Consider the following 23,326-nt stretch of genomic DNA (forward strand, 5'->3'; position numbering starts at 1 on the left):
CCCGGCTTTTGCTCTGCTGGGGGATAACAAAACATTTGGGGAACTCGGTAATTTAATTTACTGCTACCGACCGAAACAATAATAGCATCTTTGTGTTTCTCCCACCTCCATACCTCCCTCCTCCCGCCGATACAAGCATGACGTTTGCCCTCCAAGGATGTAGCACAGACAACACAGGGCCAGCCCTGAGCGGCTGGAGGAGGCTGCTGGGACCCGGCCCCGGGGACGCTCGAGGCAATCACCGGTCCCCAAACCTCCCTAATTCGCGTTCGGGAAAGAAAAAGACACAGCAGGCGAGGTGCCCTTTACACCTTACATCTGCCTTAGCTCATTCTTGCCCCAGAAAGTGAGTGTGTGTGTAGTTAAGTGAGGCAGAGAAAATTCAAGAAAGCCACACAAGTCACCCTAAAGCATCCACCAAAACTTCATCTTGGTTAATTGCTCCCATATGTCCTCCTCGGCTGTTTTCAAAAATGCAGCAAGGAGGGGAGGCCAGGCCACTTCACTGATTTTTTTAGAGGTTGAAAAAAAGATGGACTATCGCCCATCTTGGGTCCAATCCTGCAGGGACCCAAGCGCAGCCTCGGGGGACTAGCCCCCCAGGGGGAAGCTGGGGACCCCGCAGAAAGTTCGCGCGCCGGGCCCCAGGGGGTCCCGGGAGCCGTCGCAAGCCTGGGCGGGGAGGGGCGCGGGAGGCGCGGCCCGGGCGGGCGCGCGAGAGGAAGGTGCCTTCGGGAACACGCGCAAGGGCGGGGATTCGCGCTGCCAATGAGGCCCCGGTGTGGGCCGTGCAAGGCGGGGGGACGGGCCGGAGCACAGCCTGAGCTGTGGCAGCTGCGGGAGCAGCGGCTGTCTTGGGAGCTGGCGGAGAGGCAGCCGCGGAGCGCAGAGCTGGCCGCGCCCCGAGGCCCGGCCCTAGCGGTGGGGAACCGCACCGAGAGCTGGAAACTTTCCCGGTAGGTAACTCCCGCCGCCCTGGCCCCGCCGCCGGCCTCCGCGCGTCCCGGGCAGCGCCAGCTGCTGCGGTGCAGAGGGGAGCAGGGGTCTCGGGAGGAGGAGAGGGTGATGGGAGAGTGGAAAGGCATGTGGGAAAGTTTCTGGAGCCTCCCTGCCCCCCCTTCGCTGGGCACACCCGGGAGCTTTCCGGGGATAGGCACGAACTTGTTGGGCGCCTCGGGCCTCGGTCCTGGTAGCTCTGGAGAATCGGTGCCTTCCCATCGCCTCAGCTCAGCGCCGGACTGAGCCGGCCCCGGGCGGAGCTGGGGTTCGGGGGCGCCGGCAACGCGCGGCGGCACGCTCGAATTTCTGGACCACCTCCGCCCGGCGCGTCTCCGCGCCCCCTTTCCTGCCTCCTCTGTTGCCTTCGGGCTTGGCAAGGGCCTGGGCTGCGCCTGGTACCTGGGGTTGGGGGAGGCGAGGAAGAAGCGCGCCTGGCACCGTGGGGTCCAGGGCGCCCCCGGAGGGTAGGTGAGCGTGGGTCGCGAAGTTGACGGGTGAACTTAAGCCTTGGAGGGAGTCATATTGCCCCACTCTGGGCTGAAAGTATTGCTTCGCTTCCAAGAACACTGCGATGAGTATATCCACGTTGTTTTTTGGGGGGTGGGGAGGTGAGCTAGGATTAGACCTTGAGGGAGAGTGAGAATTGTTTCAAGATTGTGTATCCTCCCCGTTTTTGGAGACTGAAGAGTGCTCACTTCTTTGGGGGGACTTATGTCAGGGCTCACCTTCTTCCTGCCGGACTTTGGGGTGCGGGCGCGCAGCGCTGTGGGTGTGATGGGCTCCCCGCTTTGGCGCGGCAGCTTTCCGGAACGGCTGGCGAGGAAGGAAGCCCCAAGGCATTGTGTGCCGAGTTTGCAGACAGAAATGTCTCTGGACCGGCGTTCTCAAAACTTACTTCACTTATTGTGTAAGGCTCCGGGAGGAAATGCGGCGGTGGCCAGGTAGAAATACGGCGCCGCGGCCAGGGCTTCGGACGACGCCGGGCTCGGCGACAGTCTACCCCTCCCAACCCCCTCCAGCCCACTGTTGGCAGCCCCAGATCCCCTTGTCTCGAGGGATGGGACTCGTCTCGGTAGTGCCGTTCCCTGCCTGAGTCAACTCCGGGAGGTTAGGAGGGCACCTTCATCTTGAACTTGACCTTAGGAGCATCGCCGTCTGGGCGGGTTACAAGGTAAAAGGAAGCTGAATCTTCCCGTGGGATGGGCCTCGAACGCGGGCATGGAAAGGAAGTGACTGGTTAAAAATCTTTGAGGAATGGCCTTAGGACTGCTGAGGTCGTTAACTGCAAATGCCACACCATCAGACTGCAGAAGTTAATGTGTTTGGAGGCGGGTGGGGATAGGAGAGGAAAGGAGAAACCTGGTGAGTTGGTACAGAGAGTTGGTATTTCTGCGTAGTGGAAATGAAGGGAGTCTGCATCTCTGCTTTCACCAGATCCGCTACTCTCTCTCTCTCCCTTTTTTTTTTCTTTCCTTCCTGGGTCATCGTTATTCCTGCCAGCCTGGCACTCCTGGGATGGGGGAGGGGAAGGAGAAGAAAGCATTTGGGAAGCTTCCCTGGCCAGCTTGGAGGTATTTAAGATCTGCTACTAGGAAGATTCCAGGATTTTAACAGCTGCTTTTTGATTGCTGGGAATGAAAAAATTTATGAGCCACCGAGAGATGTTCATTATAGTGGTAGTCTGAATGTTTTACTCATCTAAGCTACTGAAGATCTCACAAGGAACCCTCCCTGGAGTATGCCAGTTTTTGCAAAATCTGTGTCAGCCAGAATGCTTAGTGGGTGTCAGTCAGAACTCATCGTAAATATATCCTGCTGGTATTAAGATGAAAAGTATGTGGGAGTGAAGGAAATATGGTATCTGACATCCTTCAGGACTTCCTCTTAGGGTTGCTCCTGTTACCTGCCAAGTGAATTCGGTCCAGGCTTCCGGATTGTTGTGATTTGACAATAAGAGATGGGAAATAGTGTCATTGATTTTAGTGGAGGCAGGAAAGTCCAGAAATAAATGTAAGGTCACTTTTCATGACCCTGTCTTTCAGCTGTGATACCACAAACTTAACTTTTACTGGGACTTGGGAGCCATGGTTTTCCTGCTTTTTTGGTTTAACCACCAGAATGTCTAAATTATCATAATTTATGTCCATCGTGGAACTAAAGCATAACTGATTCATAGTCAGCCTTTTTCTGCTTCCCATAACAGCCTGTAGAAAAGAACATTTCGTCTCTTTAACCACACACAATTTATTTGGTGCCATAGTGGGTTTTTGATAGTGGGTGATTGAGGGCACAAATCTAAAGACAATGGAGTTTCCTCGATTAAATTGTTCATTTTTAGGCAACACCCCCCTGAGTTGCTGATTAATTCTTTGTCTCCCAGGAACATTAAAAGCAGTATCCCTGGGCTGCTAGAACTGTAATCCATATTATAATGATGCCTGCCAGCATAGCTGGAGGTTCATGTTATGTCGATGTTTCCATTAGACATTTCTAACCCAATTGTAAAGATTTTTGTCTGGGTTGGGTTACAAGTAGGCTGTGAGTCTCATGGTCAGAGAGATGGCTTTATTTTTTATCTTTCTGATGAAAAGTTTAACTTGTAAGTTACAGGAGTAAAGTTTACAAAAGCAAAATAAAGCAGAAGAAATATATGTATTGCTGGGGAGAGATTTGTTTTAGTTCCTAGGATATGATATGTATGAAGTTCATGGAGTCACAAGTGAATTGGCTAAAACTTGACAAACAGACTAATGTTAATATGTGGCATTTCCTTTATGGGTTATTCGGGTTTCAGAACCCCAGGGTTAACATCTATGCTTTGATGTCAGAGATTAAAAACAGTTCAGTAATAATGGTAATAAAACTTTCTTCCCAAGAGAGTTTCAGAAATTCACATACCTCAAACTAATCATTTGTTTATTTTCAACTTCTTTTTTATTAAGTAGGCTTCAGGGTCTAGTGCAATTTATAATCCGGACTAGTAACCCAGACAGCATTCTTAAGGAAATCACTTCTCAAATCTGTACATCTTTTTTAAAATAAGTAATGAACATATCATTTGCCTTTCTTCTTGGTATCTCTCAGCTGAATTACAAAGCCTGGATAAATGTCCCATTTTTTGTGACATCCTTCTTGGGCTCTTTCTACTGATGTCTGGGTAAGTCTGATTTTGCAGCACTTTCTGTGCTAAATAAATTCTTCCCTTATGCTATTGGCTTAACGGTAAAGAAGTAGTAGGCTGCAGGTGACCCATTTTCACTGTGACTCTAAATGTTTGTACTGTGTCCTGCTTGCCTATTTAAGAGCGCTGAGTGCAACTTGACACTCATCTGGAAGCTGGTATGGATTATCTTTAAAAGGTTCTAAAATAAAATTATGTGCTAAGCTATAGGCTCTTTTATGTCTGAGCAACCTGTTCATCTTCAGCTCTTTAAACTTATTCTCAGAAGACCATCTTTTTAAAATATTAAGCAATGGGGTTTAAACCTCAGGAAGAGGATGCATCAATGAGTTCTGATTGGCTGACTAAAATAAAAAGGCTGCCATTTTCAGGTGTGCGTGGAGAGACAGTGTTATGAAGCAGTATTTGCTAATGAAGTTGGGAGACTTGGTTATCAGTGTAACAGAAGGGGACAAGAGCAGCAAAGCAGAAGAATGGCTTCTGGTTTTTTATTATGAGGAGAATGGATTTTGAAGGTTAGGGGAGGACTTTTGATAAAGAAGGCTATCGGGAGACGTTATCTTGTGCAGTGTCGAAGGGGTTCTGGTTTGGGTTGGCTGTGTTACTGATGTGGGATGCCCTTCTAGGGTAGATGTTGTCTTTAGGGGCTCCTGCAGGTGTGTGTGATCAAGGAGAATATTCTGGAAAGAAGAGTCACATAGGTAGGAATGTCAAGGATAAGAAAAGTGTTGCAGAGGGATGGCATAGTCCCTGAATTTTAGCACAGATTTTGCCACTACCACAAGGGAATTTATTAGTAAAAATCTTCCAGTCGCAGCTATATAGATGTGAACCCAGGATGTTCAGCCGTACAGCCCAGAACCACGGTGACTCACCACTCACCACCCTCCCTGCCACACCCAGAACAGAGGCTTATTACCTCTGTGCGTTGGGGTCGGAGTTGGGGAAGTCTCTAAGAAACACTTGGCTGTGACCTTTTCATGCATATATGCTCAGGCAAAAATGGGATCTTCTATTACATGTGCTTTTGAAGAAATATGTAAAAGATTCGACACACAAGGGTGCATGTAATGTATCTGCACAGTTTAGAGTACAGTATATACTTACGTGATGTGTTTTTTCTCCTGTCATATCAGTACATTCTTCTTTGGCACTGTTTTAACGGCTGTTTAGTAAATCCATTACATACAGTACTATAATTTATTTTAACCAGCCCATTTTGACATTTAGGTGTTTTGGAAAGAAATATCTCTCAGGCTATCAGAGCCCTTTGGCTCAGATGTGATTTACTCATCATTAAATCACAGGGCCCAATAAAAAATAAATTAAAAAATCATAGGGCCCAGCACACAGGGCTACCTGGCTGTTGGTACCTTCAGAACCTCTCATCATCAAGAAACTGACTCTTTGTTCTTAGTTCAATTTGAGAAAACCCTGGAGAGAACCCAGACTGGCCTGATGCCAGACAAAGGAGAGTTACGGTTGGCAGTCCCCATGAGACCCACAAGATGGGACTGTGGGGAGACAAAGTATCCTACAAAGAAGGGGGTTCTTATTAATGGAAGAGAGAGGGAGCTGGGTAAACAAAAAGAGCTCGCTGTCTAATGCAGGATATGTTTCCAAAAGTGGTATTGATGGTCATAACAACATACCAGTATGCCAAAGAATGTGAACATTTTTAATGCTCCTGTGATATATACCCTATAGTCTTGAGAGTAGTAGACTTTTCCACACTCTGTGGGGATTTGAATTGCTATGTAACAGGGTATTGAATTACTGCAAAAAACTCAGAAGTTGGTCATTATTCCCATGTAACCCATTATACTCCCCTCTGTCTGCCATGCTTTATACTAAATTACTTGGGATTAGTGACATCAATTCTTAATGTTTATTGAGTGCTTGCTGACTCTGAACTAGATTTTAAAAATTCTGTGGAAATGAAACAGCATTGTTCTTTCTTCACCCACTGTCCTACATATGTAGAGTGCTGTGGCAGGTATAGTTTCTTGCCCATACCACAGCATTCCCCATCCTGGTCCTCCCTTCCTTCTTGTGGCTTAAACCAACAACCCTTTATTTGCTTGGGATTCAGAAATTGGAGCTGGGTTCAGCAGGGTGGCTTTTCTGCCTGGGTCTAGGCTCACTCATGCTCTGGTGGTTACATGATTCATAGCAGGGGCCTATTGCTCTAAGAATTTACCACATTGCTTGATAACATAATCCTGCTTTTGATTAGTTTTCCACTGCCCATGTGTTGCAGGGTAATAAGTTGGGTGTACCTCCGGTCCCAGGGAGTGCATCTTGATTAAGCCAAGTCAACCTTAGTAATACCATACCTCTTGCTAGTGACTGGTTAATGATTAAGTGTTTGACCAACTATTGGGTCCCACCATATTGAGAACCTAAGATTGTCAGCACAATAAAACAGGTTGACACTCTGAAAATCACAGAGTACAAAGACGGAAGGCACCTAAGACTACAGGGACTTTTTTTAGCTGCTGAATTAACCAACCCTGAAACTACTGTGACTCAGAACTTCTTACGTGGGAAAATTTTTTTTTATTATTGTTTGAGGCAGTGATCTCCAAAGTGGAGTGTGCCAGACTATCCAATATCGGAAGAAAAAATATTAAAAGTTTATCTAGAAAAAAAATAAGCTTTACTAATATTTAATAGATGAGTTGACACTGGTTGGTATATCTGAAAGTCTCCTTGTCAGTTAGGTTATAGAAGGTTGCCTGAGGGAAGAGGAGGCATTTTACAACCTGGTGGAATTGACAGTGGTACCCTCATTCTTATTCTTGTCTTTGGTGAACTCTATCCATGTAAATGGATTTATGGGTTATATCATCTAGTTTTAAGTAGACTGACTACAACAAAATAGGCAAGTGGTTTAAAAAGATTCTTGCAAAGAAAGTTGAATGGTAATGATGTAAATCTACAGGGATAAGAACATGTCTTATTTGAGATTAGGAAATGCTTTTTAAATCAAATTTAATGAGTTGGCACCAAAATTGTGTATGGATGTGTATTAATAAATGCAAATAAACCTAAGAATACTGTTTGGATCATTCTCAGTCTTTAAAGAGTTTTTTTTTTTTTTTTTTTTTTTTTTTTGTGGTATGCGGGCCTCCCTCTGCTGTGGCCTCTCCCGTTGCGGAGCACAGGCTCCGGACGCGCAGGCCCAGCGGCCATGGCTCACGGGCCCAGCCGCTCCGCGGCATGTGGGATCCTCCCAGACCGGGGCGCGAACCCGGTTCCCCTGCATCGGCAGGCGGACGCGCAGCCACTGCGCCACCAGGGAAGCCCCTTTAAAGAGTTTTTGATGGATGTTTTATAATGTATATACTACATTAGTATACACATGTAATTCATAACTAGTGTTTTAATTATGTATAAATTATTGGGGTACATGTTTAATGTTTTTACTGTTAGGGCTGCATGATCAAAAGGTTTTGAGACCCCAGTTTAAGTCACTTATTGTCCCTTATTGTCACGTAGTTTTTGTTACTTGCAACTGAAAACACCGTAGCTAATGCAAGGGCAGATAAGAGCCCTGGCTGTTCCCCTTTTATTCATAGGTTTCAAGATTCTCTATGGTTTGATTTGTAACTTTCTTTACTACACCCACTTGTCCTCCATGTTTCTCTGCCACTGAGACTGTAACTGTCCTACTTCGTTTCAATTTTGCCTCTGAGGAGGCTGTCCTCCCCTTCCCCCCACCACTGAAATTTTCATTGTCCTTCAAGACCTAGCTTAAGTAAATATATTGCTTTCTCATTCACATTTTTCTGATTTCTCCCTTCTGCCTCTAAATGGTTCCTTCTATTTAATCCCCCCAGCACATTGCTTGTACATTGATTGTAATGTTTTTCTCTTTTTGTCTTTTATTAAAAAGTCGTTAGCCTGCTTGCTTTGCCTATGGGTTGTAGGCCTCTTGATGGTTGGGTCCTGGCTTGCCTTAGTCATTTTTAAAAATTGCTTGTTTCCCCTTCTGGGAGAAGGGGAGGCAGGCAGACAACCCGCAGTTGTTAAACATTGCTCTATGCTGTTTACCATGGGGAGGGTCTCTCTCCTCCAGCCCTTTGACAACCTTAGGAAGTAGAGAGCGCCACGTAAATGTGATGGATCTGAGAGCAAGGAGCACACACGGCCAAGACAGGAAGATCCAGGATCCAAACCAGGGTCACTTTATTCCAAAGCAGTTTTGTCTGCCCTCATATGTGTTGCCTGCAGTTACACATCGTCCTTCTTTTATGTGGGAACACTGGCATGGGTGAAAATGGAAAGCTCCATGGGATGATGCTACAAAAATATTACTGGACTGGGGCTTCCCTGGTGGTGCAGTGGTTGCGCGTCCGCCTGCCGATGCAGGGGACACGGGTTCGTGCCCCGGTCCGGGAAGATCCCACATGCAGCGGAGCGGCTGGGCCCGTGAGCCATGGCCGCTGAGCCTGCGCATCCGGAGCCTGTGCTTCGCAATGGGAGAGGCCACAACGGTGAGAGGCCTGAGTACTGCCAAAAAAAAAAAAAAAAAAAAAAAAAAATATATATATATATATATATATACTGGACCATCCTAGGCAGGTGTAGTGAGTTCAAAGGAGAGTCTACTCTCCTTGTGGAATAATAGGAAAGGCCTGGAGGATGATATGTATGAAGGTCTAAATGCCTATAGACAGTTAGCTGTCTGCAAGTACCCCCAAGCAAAATCATGTGTGACAGTCCCTGTGGTAGGGTCTGGCCTGAGCATCCCCACTGAGAGACAGGAGGTGAGGGACACTACACTGCTCAGCTGAATCAAATTATTTATGCCGACATTCTCTCCATGGTAAGGATAATTGAGGGTTGACAGGTTGTCAGCTTTCAAATTGAGCCATGTTAGATATATGTTATGATGGAAAACAGGCGTCTCTCCAGGGTTTTGAGGGTCAGATGACGGAATGTATATGAAAGGGTTTTGAATGTTGTAAATTACTTCCTAGATGCCAGGGAAACATCAAATTTGATTCTTTCCTTGTAGTAGTGACTTCTAGCTTAGATTTCTTTGTTAGCCATTTTTGTGTTCTTTTAAGTGAATTTCCAAAGGATTTTTTAAAAGTATTGGGGAATAGGACACAGTTTTTCTCAAATGAACTACATATAACTCAAAGCTTGCTATAAAACTTTTAGCCGTGGAGTAAGTAGAATTTGTGGTAAGGTGAATTTGTCTTGGGATTTAGTTGTTCAAGTACCCATAGGGTCCGTTTATAAGAATGGGACCACTTCTGGTGCATAAAGATGGAAATCTGGGCGTCTTTGAGGTAAGTTATTAGGAACCCTTAAGTACCACCTGAAGGACTGTGAAAGAGTTTTGATTTGAGGTTATGTTTTGTTTTGTGTTTTTTTTTCTGTGAAGCCCGTTACTTATTTTGAGGAGTCTCTGGAGAGGGTTTGGGGAGGGACCCTTTGAAATATCTCAAGATACTTTTGAAAGTGAAAACAGGGTGTGGTTTGAAACTTAAGAATTTGAAATCTATTCCATTGTAGATTTCCAAGAAAGTGGATGTGAATAAATAAAATTTAAGTCCATTTGAGGGAAATTTTCCAGTGGCAATTTCATATTACAGAAAGAGTAAGACATAAATTAAAGCATGTTAACTTTAAGAGTAAATATAATAATTTATCGACTCAAAAGACAGAAAAGGTGAGCGGCTCCTAAGCTGCAAATAGATGCAGTTGTGAATATTTGATTATTCAGGATTCTTGAAACTTGCACGTGACTTAAGAGAACCTTACTTCAGGGTGGTTTATCTAGATAAGGCAGCAGTTCCCAAAGTGGGTTCCACGGAAATGGACTCTCAGGAAATTAATAGACATTATGCAGGGAAGCAAGGTTTTATGTTCAAATAAGCGGGAAGATCTGGGTTAACAAAAGTAAAACAGGTGTTTTTGTTTTTAACTGCAGGACTTTTGAGCATCCTTATTTCTAATGTTCATTCTCAATCTCCTTGAAGGGAAACAGAGGAGTTAGTATTTCCCAAGTGCATTGAATTGTAGAAACTTTTTTTGCAGAGCATCTTTTAGGGAAAAGACAACGTTGGGTTAATTTGCCGAAATATTTTAAAGCAAATCCCAGGCATCATATAATTTCACCTGACAAATTTTAGTATGCATTTCTAACTAAGGACTTAAGGACAAAAATCACCACCTCATTATCACTTTTAATAAAATTAACAGTAATTTCTTACTGTTATCTAATTGTCCTCCAAATGTCATTTGTCACCATTTCTGGTTTTTGGAACCAGATTCAGTCAAGGGTTACGTATTTCACTGTGGGTTGTTGCTTTTGTCCCTGTAGTTTTTTTAAATATAGAAAAATGCTATCTTACCACCTCCTCCCTCCCTCTCCTGACTTTCAGCAGAGAACTTGTGGGATGTACCATATCTGAATTTGTTTCCTTGTGTTGGTGTTTACCTTGTTCGTTTGTCCTCTGTATTTTCTGTAAACTAGAGGCTTTCCTTTAATCTAAAGGGACGTTTAGATTCAGGTTAAATATTTTTCACAAGAATAGGTCCTAGACTATGCTTTTTTCTCCTTATGATTTGGGAGCAGGCAATTTAATTTAGCTATTCATAAGTCACTTTCTTTACAATATAAAGAAGTAATGCGGGCTTCCCTGGTGACGCGGTGGATAAGAATCCGCCTGCCAATGCAGGGAACACGGGTTCACGCCCTGGTCTGGGAAGATCCCACATGCCGCGGAGCAACTAAGCCCGTCCGCCACAACTACTGAGCCTGTGCTCTAGAGCCCACAAGTCATAACTACTGAACCCACGTGCCACAACTACTCAAGCTCGTGTGCCTAGAGCCCCTGCTCTGCAACAAGAGAAGCCACAGCAATGAGAGGCCCGCGCACCGCAACGAAGAGTAGCCCCTGCTCGCGGCAACTAGAGAAAGCCCACGCACAGCAACAAAGGCCCAAAGCAGCCAAAAATAAATAAAATAAAATAAAAAAATTTATTTAAAAAAATGAAGAAGTAATGGCTTAGAGTTTGTTTGGAAATTTATTAGTATATCGTGGGGGAGGGGTGCAAGTTCAATTTATTCCAGTTGTGGTTGGAAACACCATGGTATTCTGAATAGTTGGCCTGGTTAAATGGGTATAAGTTTTCAGTATATCTTAAGACTATAAACCATGTGACTCTTGGGTAAAATGGCTTGAGTGTTAAACATTTCTGGTGGTAGAATTTTATTCAGAATGACAAGTTACCTGAGTTATAATGGTAAAACACTGTTCTATAAAGATTTATTTCTAAATACATTAATTTAGGAATATGCATTAATTCTACCTCTATTCGATAAATTTTAACAGAATGTTTTTCTGATAAATGCTTATGCTGATTTGAAGTACAGCCATAAATCTAAATACACCCTCAGGGTGATAATTTTATATGTACATTGTCTTGGAAACCCAGACATGTAAATAAAAGTTTGTATCATAGCTGACTTTGCTAACTTAATTTGATATTTAAGTTTTTTCCCTTGATATCTTTCCAAGTGCTTGTTGTATGTCTGGGAAAAATCAAACTTAAAGGTGTTTTGTATGTCTTAATGAAGAATAGCGTGGTATATATAGAGTAGCTTTGATGGACGGAAGCTATCATTGGCAGTTCCCAGCATATTCTTATGTTTACTGCTTAGTGGGCAGGGATAGTATTTTATACAACTTGCCTGTTGTGAATAATACGGTGGCTTGGACAGAGTAGTGCTTTGTACCTATAGTAGTACACTAAAAATATACACATATACACTGCTTTTTTCTCCTCCTTTTTCAAAAATACAAATATATAGGAGATAGTGAAAAAAAGCATGATCTTTGAAGCCAGATGAACCATGGGTAGTTTACTGGACCTCTGTTGCTTTGTCTGTAAAATGGGATAGTAATTCCTGTTTCATAGGGTTCGTGCCAAGACTAAAGGTGGGAACCTATACAAAATATTTCAGCTGGCCAAAAAGTTCGTTCGGATTTTCTGTAACATCTGACATACTTAGCTATACATAGCAGTGTGCTTGGCTCATAGGTGCCCAAAATAGGTCCTTTTCTCCCTTCTCCTCTTAACCCTATTTTTATTTTTTAAAATTTTATTTATTTATGGCTGCATTGGGTCTTCGTCGCTGTGCGTGGGCTTTCTCCAGTTGCAGCGAGCGGGGGCTTCTCTCGTTGCGGAGCAGGGGCTCTTAGGCGCGCCGGCTTAAGTAGTTGTGGCTCGCGGGCTCTAGAGCGTCGGCTCAGTAGTTGTGGCGCACGGGCTTAGTTGGTCCGCAGCATGTGGGATCTTCCCCGGACCAGGAGTTGAATCCGTGTCCCCTGCATTGGCAGGCGGATTCTTAACCACTGCGCCACCAGGGAAGCTCCTTAACCCTATTTTTATTTTTTTAAATTTTATTTTTATTTATTTATTTTTTTTGTGGTACGCGGGCCTCTCACTGCTGTGGCCTCTCCCGTTGCGGAGCACAGGCTCGGGACGCTCAGGCTCAGCGGCCATGGCTCACGGGCCCAGCCGCTCCGCAGCATGTGGGATCTTCCCGGACCGGGGCACGAACCCACGTCCCCTGCATCGGCAGGCGGACTCTCAACCACTGCGCCACCAGGGAAGCCCTTAACCCTATTTTTAAATTCAGCTTTCTGGATCAGTAATTGAATGGAAGTTTCTGTTTGTTCTGAGGGTTTTAAAAATTGCTCACTCTAAGGTACTTGTTACAGAAGTCCAGATAAGAGCTTGATTTCAAGATAACCTTTATGCATAATTTCTCAGTTGCTTATATTAAAACAATTAGACGTTTATATGAAATGTTTTGAACAAACAAGTGGGACATTTTTAGATGGTAATATATAGAGGAGAAGGAACCAGAGAATAAAATGGGTATTTTATTATTGCCATGAGGATATTGCTAACAAACCTTCTGGTTTTAATGAAAGTCAGTATTTAAAAAGTCCATTTATTTACTAAGCCTGTGAGAACATGAGATGCTCCGCAGACTTACGTAGAGTTCTGCTGGAGTGCGGTTTAGAATAAGAAACTTTATTTTATTTAGATGGAATAAGTCTGTAGTGCCACTCTCAGGTCCTACGTGTGGTTTATTTATGAACAGGGCCACCGCCAACGTGGAGCGCAGTCTTCCCTGCAGAGAAGAGGCATCGATGATTCCCTGAAGGGCCCCGGATCCTCACGAGGGGGGAGAACTCTCTTTACTGGCTTGTGCCCTATTAAAGACTCATGGAGGGCTTGGCTTCCCTGGTGGCGCAGTGGTTGCGCGTCCGCCTGCCGATGCAGGGGAACTGGGTTCGCGCTCCGGTCTGGGAGGATCCCGCATGCCGCGGAGCGGCTGGGCCCGTGAGCCATGGCCGCTGAGCCTGCGCGTCCGGAGCCTGTGCTCCGCAACGGGAGAGGCCACAACAGTGAGAGCCCCGCGTACCGCAAAAAAAAAAAAAAAAAAAAAAAAAAAAGACTCATGGAAAGGGAGAATTAATACATCCTACGTTTTGAACAGCAGAAGTCAAGGAACAGCTTGGAGATTGCTTAAATAGGCATTTACGGGTGAAGCAAGATACGTTTTCTTCTATCAGGTGTTTCTAAGTCTTGGGGAATTTGACTTTGTTAATGGCTTGTGGAAGAAGAGGTCTCACGAAGAGAAGGGTGCACGCTGCTCCCTGCCCCGGTACTACCTGTTCTCTGAGAACGACCTTGATTCCCTAAGGCCACTCAAGTTCAGCTGCACTGGAGCTTTTTTACACTTTTTTTTTTTCCTGCCTTGAAGTAACAGTTTGTTTATCCCTTCCTTTCTGAAATGTTTTGTTTAAGCAAGAAGGACTCCTTAAATTGTCCAGCTCCACATACCAAAAGTCAAGCCAGGAGGAATCAAAGAGCGTGATTGCCCCTCCCATCATGGAAACAGTGATGAGATACCTTTTTTTTGTTTGTTTTGTTTTTTCGGTATGCGGGCCTCTCACTGTTGTGGCCTCTCCGGTTGCGGAGCGCAGGCTCCGGACGCGCAGGCTCAGCGGCCATGGCTCACGGGCCCAGCCACTCCGCAGCATGTGGGATCTTCCCGGACCGGGGCATGAACCCATGTCCCCTGCATCGGCAGGCGGATTCTCAACCACTGCGCCACCAGGGAAGCTGGCCTCTCCGGTTGCGGAGCGCAGGCTCCGGACGCGCAGGCTCAGCGGCCATGGCTCACGGGCCCAGCCACTCCGCAGCATGTGGGATCTTCCCGGACCGGGGCATGAACCCATGTCCCCTGCATCGGCAGGTGGATTCTCAACCACTGCGCCACCAGGGAAGCGCCACCAGGGAAGCCCGAGATACCATTTTTAGAGGGATAGTGATTGAGTTCTAAGCTGATGGGATTTATAGGCATTTGACCTTGACAGGGCTTTTTTTTGCTTTCTTCATTAAGAGCAGTCTTAGCTAGCTCAGAGAATATAGTACCCTTAGGAGTTTTAGAAGTAAAAAGTTACCATGAAGATGTTAACTGTTTGACAAATTAGAAACTGTTTTCACTTGTCAAAGGGTGGCGGAAGTCTTGCATTAATTTTTCCAACAAATATTTCTTGAGGGCTGTCACTGTGCCCTTCTGAGTTTGAAGCCCAGCTCTGTGTCAGTCGGAGGAGACAAGTGCATGCAGAGTACAAATGTTAGAGAGACACGTGCGCAGCGGGAGGCAAGAGGAGGAAGGGGAGGAGGAGTTGGGGCTGGGGAAGGCTTCAGGGAGGAGGTGGAGGATGCCTAGCACTTTGCCAGGTGGGGAAGAGAGTGAGGGGCTTTCTATGAAGGGAACCTGCTGAGCAGAGGCTGGGAGGCATGAAAATACAAGTCATGTTTGGGGTGTTGTTACTAGAACAGATGGTGCCTGGCATTTGGGTACAGTGGCAGGGAGGGGAGAGCCAGATTGCAAAAGGCCTTGCTTGCCAGGCAAAGAAGTACGGACTTGATCCTGTAAAGCCAGTGATAGCTGTCAAAGGTTTTAAAGCAGGGAGATGATGAAATCAGAGCCGCGTGTTGGAGAAAAGCTTGGGTGGCAGCAGTGTGGAGGAGAGGCTGGCGTGGGGACAGATGGGTGGCAGGGCTCTCTGTTATGAGGCTTTTGAAGTAGGTCAGGTGAAAGATGATGTTCGAGGCCTGAGTTAGCAGGAGGAAGAATATGAAAGTCAGTTGAATACCTTTTAACGTGGATTTAGGGTGCATTAGCTCATATAACACTCGCAAAAACCTTTCAGAGTGCTGTTGTCGTTATCCTCATTTTGCAGACAAGGAAACGGGCTCAGCCAAGATTTGAACTCAGGTTGCCGGTCCTCTGTCACCATGCTTTTAGAACAGGGATGAGAACACAGAACGTGTGCATGGGGAGATGATTTTTGCAGTGGAGTGGAAGGTGCTTCCAGAACAGAAAAGGAATACTTGGCAGCTGACTGAAGGTAGAGAGCAAGTCTGCTTCCAGGTTGGGCAGCAAGCTGGGGATGATGAATGATACCTGATACCGGGAACCGAGAACTCTCTCGGGACGGGAGGGGCAGGTTCAGGGCCCCTCTGGGATACCCAGCTGGAAACGCCCAGTGGGCAGTAGGAAATTTGGTTCTTGAAGCAGCATCCCATCCTCCCTGTAGAAACTCCTTCACGTCCTCTGGGTGGGCTTGGAGTAGAACTTCTGTGGGTGGAGATAGGTAATAGCTCCTACTCCTGTAGCCCCTAGTTCCAAGCAGTATTGTGCTGCACATAGGAATCACCTGGGGCACTTACTCTGAATGCACATTTCCAGGCCTGCCCGCAGGTGGTGTTTCAGTAGGTCTGGAGTGGGGTTTGGCAACTACATTTGTATCAAGACCTTGGGGTGAGTGAGGAAAGGTGCAACAGGACCATACTTCTGAGAATGTTTGGCTGTGAATGGTCTAGGCTGTCTTTTAATTTTACTTCTATCACAGAGCTTTTGAGAGCTCTTTAAACAGCATGACGTTGATCTCTGGTGAAAAGCAACACCCAGGAAAATTGCTTGTTTTTAGGAACTTATGTACATTCATATTTAATTCTGCTAAGGATGCTTTTTAGTTATTTGGATTAATACTCAAAAGTAGCAAGCCCTCAAAATTAGGTTTGTTTTTGCCTTTTAAGTGGACCTTTGGCAAGAAATTTCTAGTGAAATTAGTTTCTGAATATTTTTCTTGCTTATGAAAAATAGGTTGGAGGAGGGAACCTGGGATGTAGAGAGTGAGGAATAACACCATGGGGTTCTTGGTTTGCCTGGGTGTGGCCTAGGTTGTCACAGACGAAAAGGTCACTGAATGGGGATCTGATGTACAGCATCGTGACTATAGTTAACAGTACTATATTATAGATTTGAAAATTGTCAAGAAAGTAGATCTTAAATGTTATCACCACACACAGACGCAAGTGGTAATTATGCGAGGGGATGGAGGTATGAACTAACCTTAATGTGGTAATCATTTTGCAATACTATATATGTGTGTCAAATCATCATGTTGTATGCCTTAAACTTCCATACATATCAATGATATCTCAATAAAGCTGGAAAAAAAAAGTCACTGAATGGGACTCAACTCTTTGAAATCTGGGTTTTAAACCCAATCAACCCGCCGGTTATTACACTATTTGCTTGTTATTAGCCCTGACCCCAGCCTGGACCCCTTTCCCCTTCTTCTCTGTCAGTTGGGTCTTTCTGTTTTTTTCCTATTGAGATAGAATTGACATGTAACATTATATTAGTTTGAGGTGTGCAACATAATGATCCAGCATGTGTAGATGCTGTGAAATGATCACCACAGTAAGTCTAGTTAACATCCATCACCACACATAGCTACAGTTTTTTTTCCCTTGTAAGGAGAACTTTTAAGATTTATTCTCTTGACAACTTTCAAATATACAATACAGTATCATTAACTATAATCACCATGCTGTACATTATATCCCCAGGACTTATTTCGTAACTACAAGTTTTACCTTTTGGCCACCTTCACTGACTGCCCCCCCCTTCCCTCCCCCCAGAGCCCCTCCACCCCCTACCCCTGTCTTATCTTTTTTTGGTACATGAGACTTTGAAGCCAGACACACTGGGTTCAAGTCCCAGCTCAGCCCCTTAACATCAGTGTGACCCTGGGCGGATTACCTAGCCTCCCTGAGCTTGTTTTCTGTGACTTTGGAATGCTGGTACTTTTGAAGGTTGTTTTGGGAATTGAGTGATGTGGGTCCAAACACCTGGACCTAAACCCAGCCATACTCCCTAACCATGGGACGGAGGGTGAGGAGTGGAGATGTGCTTCAGTCAGCACGCCGCAAGTACCTACTCACTACACTGGACAGTATACTCAGGGCTGACCGCACAGTGCGTTTCTTTACAGCCCTTACCTACCTTATTCCACCTTTCCTCCAGAGTCAGGAGGCATTCTTGTCTGGGTGTGGCTGATGATAGGCGAGAAAGGGTTTTTTTGGTTTTTGTTTTCAGCCTGTGTGTCTTTTTTGCTGGTGTCTGGTTACCCTTGGGATAAGTTTTGCTTCTTTGTGTCCCCTAGTGAACAAGGTTTGGGTTCAGTGACTGCTGCTGATTGGTTCATATTTCTCCTGTGTGGGAGGGAGGAGCTGCCTCCTCTGGTTTTCCCACCTTTGCTAAATGCCATTTACTACTTCCTGTGTTAATTAGGGGGCTTCTCAGTTGCCTTTCCTTAGTCCCCATCCTGGTGGAGGGAACGGGAGGGGGCCCACTTGCTCTCTGGTTCATTTTTTCAGTCACTGGATAGATGCCAGTGAGCCCTTAACTTTGTGCCAGTTCTGTGGTAAGTGCTTATTCTTAAATTACCTACTTTCATTTTCTTAAAGACCTTAAGAGGAAGTAGGTATTCTTACTCTGCCCAGTTTGGAGGGTCCGTATCCGGCCCCAGGTCTCATAGTAGGTTAACAGGACCCTGGTACCTACTCCTGCAGTGCTGCCCTTCTGTCCCACCTCTTGCCCATGATAGGTGTAGCTATCTGTCGGTGCAGAACCAGTCAACTTTTAAATCCTTTAGGCGTGCTGGTGCAAAGGTCAGTTTTAGTAAGTGGTCTGGAGACTTAGATGGTGCAGTGTTGGGGAGTGGGGAGAAATTTGGGACAAACCAACAGTGCTCACAGGGAGAGCAAGCTGGTGGAGTTAAGTGGGGATATTGCAGCTGCTTAAGTTTGCTTGTTCTCATTTTGAATGGCTCCTGAAAGACTCAGCTTGGGTGTGCTAAGTGCATACTTGTGGATGCTATAGACAACATTTACTTGTTCATAAATAACCCTTTTGTTTTTTTGCCATTTTAGTCCTACACTATAGATTGCTTTTGGCTGACTTCTTTTGGAGGGGGGAACCACAGTGCCCTTAGATTATCCACAATGTTAATTAACATGTCCTACCCTTAGGGACTGCTCATTTGACCTCTTCACTTAACTTCCAGCATCCAAACATGTAGAAGAAGAGCATAATGGAGAGATCAGTGATTCTGGAGTAAAGTAGACTTTGTTTCAAATTTTAGCTCTCCATTAACGCCCTTGCACAAGTTTCTTAACTTCAGGGCCCTCAGTTTCTTCATCTGTAAAATGGGGATCATTGTACCCAGTGAGAAATAATGTTCATACAGTACATCTTGGTAGGTGAGAGGTGTTCAGAAGTTTCCTTATTCATTTCAGCTTGATTTAACGGGTATTAAATACAGTTAGTGTGCTAAACTTTGTACTAAACTCCAGCAGTTACAGAGATCAGTAAGAGGTGGTTTTTGTCCTGGGGAGCTTAAATTCTATTGGTCAGGGCTGATGCATACGCATTCATCATGAGGTGGTTAGGTGCCAAGACTCAGGCTACAGCAGGAACCGAGCACAGGAGCATTTCCTCTGCCTTGAGGGCTGGGAAATCCTTTCCTTCCTGAAGGAGGTTATGCCCAAGCCCTGACTTAAAGGACTGAGTAAGAATTAACCAAGCAAAGGAATGTGGGATGGGTTGCAGCCAAAGCAACAGCATAAGCAATGGATGGATGGACGGAGTATCTGGGAGAAGTGTATGCAGCCTGGGTTTGGCTGGAAGCAGGAAGTACAGGGAAAGGAGCCCTGAGAGCCTGGTGTCTGTGAAGGTGCTGGCAGGCTTGGTATGCTGGCTGAAGAGCTTAGAAGACATAAAATTTGCTAGGGTGGAGAATCCAATGTAAGGGAAAAGAATTATGTAAATAGTGGTTGATAGTTTTGTCAGACATTTTCATAGTGTAGAGTCTGATAAATTCTGGTGTGTCCATACAGTAAAGTGATCTGCAGATGTTAATGAGGTAGGTTTATTTGTGCTCTTAAGGAAAAACTTACAAGAATATTACTGAATGAAAAAAAATGCATTGGGCATCTTTGGAAGTGTATATGTATTAATAAGCGACTACTTACAGCAGTTGCCTGTGGGAGGGAGCTGGTGGGCTGGGATAGACGACAGTCTTGCATTTTACTGCAGACCCTTTTGTACTGTTTGGCCATTTTCCCACATGCACGCATTTCTTTAACAAAAAGAAAATACTGTAAAGAAATGACTGATGCTGTACATTATCAGGTGAGCTGGAAACCAAGTGGCAGAGTGTAAAAATAACTTGTGTTAGTGCACTGTAATGCCATTATGTGGAATGCTAGATTATTTCATGCTCTGACAATAATACCATTCATGGGGGGTTTTAGAGCTTCCCACTTTCACATACATTATTTCAGTCAGAATTAATCACTTCCATCTGTGCTCTCCTAGCAATTAAAATATATTAAGAATTATAAATGTTAAATGATGCTCTGTAAAGGTTGGGAAAGGGGAGAAAAGAATATTATTTGTTTAATGCAACATCCATGACTTTATTCCCTTGCTTTCTTTGCATATGCCTTTGTAAAAAATATAATTGTAACTAAAATATACATTTACTTAGAGGCTTTTCTGTTCAATGTGATTTCATGCGTTTTCCAGGTGTTGTGTCATTGTTCTCCTTGCCTTATTGGATGGCTGCTATTTTGTGGTACACCGTGACTCATTTACCCGTGGCCCCTTGAATCACTAACGCTCCTGTGTGCTCTCCTAGATATGCTGGTTTTCTGGGTTGATGTTCATCTTTCCTAGACCCTTGGAGCTGGGATGGCCTCTTGTCACCAGTGCAGGGCACAGGGAAAGTGCTATTTTTGAGGGAATGGAGGTTCCTTTTGGGCTTTGCAGCAGCATTTTGAGATAGAGGTGGTAGATATGGGTAGTTTACAGCCAAGGAAAGAGACTCGGTAAGCAGTCTTCCCAGAGTCACACAGCAGCTACCTGTAAGTGGCTGAATTCAACCTTGAATTCAGTTCTCCTAACCCCAGCCCAGCAGTCTTTCTACTGATCATGAAATCAGAATTTTCAGCAGGTTTTGCTGGGAGAAGAGATGGTTGGGTTCCATTGAGAGTAAGTGAGTGAACAGGTTTTTGACCTTTCCAAGAAATTTAATTGCTCTACTGTGTGTTCTGGTGGTGGGTGAACTGGGTTCACACCCCAGTAGCATCTTTGACACAGTGTATGGCCTTGGGCAAGTTACTTAACATATCTGGGCATTAGTTTCCCATCAGTTAGACTGCTGGATGGGGGACCTCCCTCCACAGGGTTATCCTAATATACATAAGCCTTTTAAGATGGCACCTGGCACAGTGTAGGAGCTCACTAAATGCTAATAGAACTTTTTTTCCTGATGGTTTGATGGAAAAGAATAATACCAGTGTTGGTAAGGGTAATGGGGAAATGAGTACTGTCATACAGTGTTGGTAGAATAAATGGGGACATCTCTTCTGGAGGGTAACCTGTCAGTGTGCTGATTTAAAGCATGACAACTCTTTGACCCAGAAATTCCAGCACCGGAAATTTATACTAAGGAAATAATTGTACAAACACATAAAGTTATATAGATTTTCATTGCAGTATTGCTTAATAGCAAAAAAAATTGGGAAAACCAAATGTTTACCTCAAAAGGAGCTTGGTGAAAACTTGGTCACCCATACAATGGAGTAACGAGCCCTTTTATACATGGTAAGGGGGAGCTGAGTGGAGTGGTGTGGAAAGATGTCTTCTGTCTACTGTTAAGTTGAAAAATAGGCCACAGAATAGTGTGTATGCTGTAATCACATTTATGCTTTTTTTTCCCTTCAAAGTATGTATTATGTAACTGTTTGACACATTTAAGGGTCTACTATGTACAGGTTCTAAGATGGGCCCCTTTAAATGTGTTTGTGTACATAGAAAACAAGTGTGGAAGATCTTTGGATGGTAGGGTTGACAGTTTTCCTTAGTTAAAAAATTACACCATATTTTTCATTATTTGTTACTTTTACAGTCTGTATTAAAAAAAAATCTTCAAAAAAATAAGAACATCAGCATTTCCTTTCTCTCCACCTCCAAATTTCAACCCTTAAGCTTTCTTGTTAATTAAAAAAAATTAATTACTAAAGTTTTATTCTGGTTTGCCTGAAGAGAAGACATTGTCTTTTGTCCTGAATCTCTTTTACTCTGTAACAAATAGCATTTGAGGGCTTCCTGTGTGAATGAATATGCTAAGGTTTGGCAGTGATACTCCAAACATCTTCAGTGTGTATTTGACAGTGTCACTCCAAAGCATTTAAAGAGAGCTTAAGAAATTAAATCATTTTAATATGGAAAACTTTTCAGGTGGTTTGGGCAAAGTAACTCTCATATACCTGACATACTTGGTTTTAACCTTCTAGGGGGATTTCTATCTCAGGACAACAGAGATTAAACTATCAATGCGTCCTAACCTTTTATATTTCATGGTTTATAGATCACAGAATAGAACTTTTGTTTTGCAATTAATGGTAGAAGGAGAACCTCTTTGTGGGGAGGGGAGAGTACGTGGAAGGGGAGGAGAAGGGATATAGAGAGGAAGAGGGTAATATATTTTAGAATACAAACTAGATTAGTCCTCATTGAGAATGAAAAAGATCAATCTTGATGTTCATGTCTCAGTTTGAGGTCTTCATATTGCAAAAAAGTTGAGTTTTTAATATTTTAGACATGCCATCATTTAAAAAAATTTACAACTTGTAATCAAGTTGATTTATTTGTGAGCTTTGTAATATTGACATTATTTTGCTAAATCATAAGTGGTTAACTTTATTGCATTGGGCCTTGAAAATATGCTTTAGATTTTTAAATTGAATTCTTGGCATCATATATGAATTATATTGTAAAAGAGCTATTTTGAGAGAAAACTGACCAGATATCTCTTTTTTGTAAACGAGTGATACTGAGGGTATGTTTAAGTCTGCTTCTGAGGTTTGTTGAAACACATGACACCACTCCAAGTGAAAGATGACAGGCTTGGAGCTGGATGGAGCTGAGCGTGAATTGAAGTTTTGCCATTTCCAAACTGAGTGGCCATTTACAAGACTAATCCTTGCCTTACTTGTTGTGAAGACTAAGAGATAACTTGTGTAAAACATCTGCTGCCTTGTCTAGTTAAATGTTAACCAAATATTTGTTCCTCCTGAGCTCTTAGAGTTGAGATGCAGATTCTCTGGGTGTGTGGCCCTGCATTTGTAGAAGGTTGTCCTATAGCTCTTTCTGTGTTTACACCTGTGTGTGATCTGGTCCTGGAGGTGGCTGGCAGGTGGGCACAGTGTTGTGCCTTGGAAAGTTATAACAAGCTGAAAGTTAGTCATTGTCGCCATTGACCTTTTCAGTGTAATGGATGGTTACCATGTATTTATTTGTGTTGTTCTATTTTAAAAAGCACTTTTGGGCTTCCTGGTGGCGCAGTGGTTAAGAATCCGCCTGCCAATGCAGGGGACACGGGTTCGAGCCCTGGTCTGGGAAGATCCCACATGCCGCGGAGCAACTAAGCCCGTGTGCCACAACTACTGAGCCTGCGCTCTAGAGCCCACGAGCCACAACTACTGAGCCCACGTGCCACAGCTACTGAAGCCATATGCCTAGAGCCTGTGCTCTGCAACTAGAGAAGCCACCGCAATGAGAAGCCCACGCACTGCAACGAAGAGTAACCCCCGCTCACCACAACTAGAGAAAGCCCTCGCGCAGCAACGAAGACCCAACGCAGCCAAAAATAAATAAATAAAAATAAATTTATT

General features: G+C 44.3%; 1 protein-coding gene across 4 annotated transcripts in view; it reads left to right on the top strand.

The window, feature by feature from the left end:
• The first annotated feature begins 837 nt into the window (after window positions 1-837).
• TANC1 (tetratricopeptide repeat, ankyrin repeat and coiled-coil containing 1) overlaps window positions 838-23,326 on the top strand; it is a 236,341-nt gene continuing 213,852 nt past the window's right edge. For all 4 annotated transcript variants that reach the window (XM_024122164.2, XM_055088026.1, XM_028478263.1 and 1 more), the window contains exon 1: window positions 838-956. The gene's annotated coding sequence lies outside the window, so the exon portion shown is untranslated. The remainder of the gene's footprint in view (window positions 957-23,326) is intronic.

Source organism: Physeter macrocephalus, chromosome 2, assembly GCF_002837175.3.
Source record: "Physeter macrocephalus isolate SW-GA chromosome 2, ASM283717v5, whole genome shotgun sequence".
NCBI lineage: Eukaryota > Metazoa > Chordata > Mammalia > Artiodactyla > Physeteridae > Physeter > Physeter macrocephalus.